Source organism: Penaeus monodon, chromosome 27 (genome assembly GCF_015228065.2).
Source record: "Penaeus monodon isolate SGIC_2016 chromosome 27, NSTDA_Pmon_1, whole genome shotgun sequence".
Classification (NCBI taxonomy): Eukaryota; Metazoa; Arthropoda; class Malacostraca; order Decapoda; family Penaeidae; genus Penaeus; species Penaeus monodon.
The window spans coordinates 2,965,971-2,966,420 of NC_051412.1; positions in this window are offsets into that span (position 1 = coordinate 2,965,971).

Here is a 450-nt window from a genome sequence, read left to right on the forward strand (position 1 = left end):
TCCTGATTAAAAGTAACATCAGTTTTGACATTCATAACCACTAACATCGATGGAAAATGCGATTTAAAATACCACGACAAACGCAGTGATGGAGCATTTAATCATTTTTAAGCCTTCTACTCACTCACCTCTGGGAGAAGAGTGTTCCACCTGTGTAGTACTTGCTTCACTAATACTACGAAACGCAATTAGGTACCGAGTCACCTGAGACACAGCGCGTAACACGGCTCCACGTCGGCTAATCGTGCGCTAGAACTTGGATCCACTTGAGGCCGAATTCGCTGGCCCCTAAGACACGGTACGGTTTCTACGCTGAGGATTACGGCGCTTAAATATTATCGGAATAATTATCCGAGCTGGTGTTACGACTAATTTTCGCGATGAAGTTTTGATACAAAAACTTTGGGTTAAGAATTTGGAGCTTTAGACATACGGGCCGAAACATCTTTA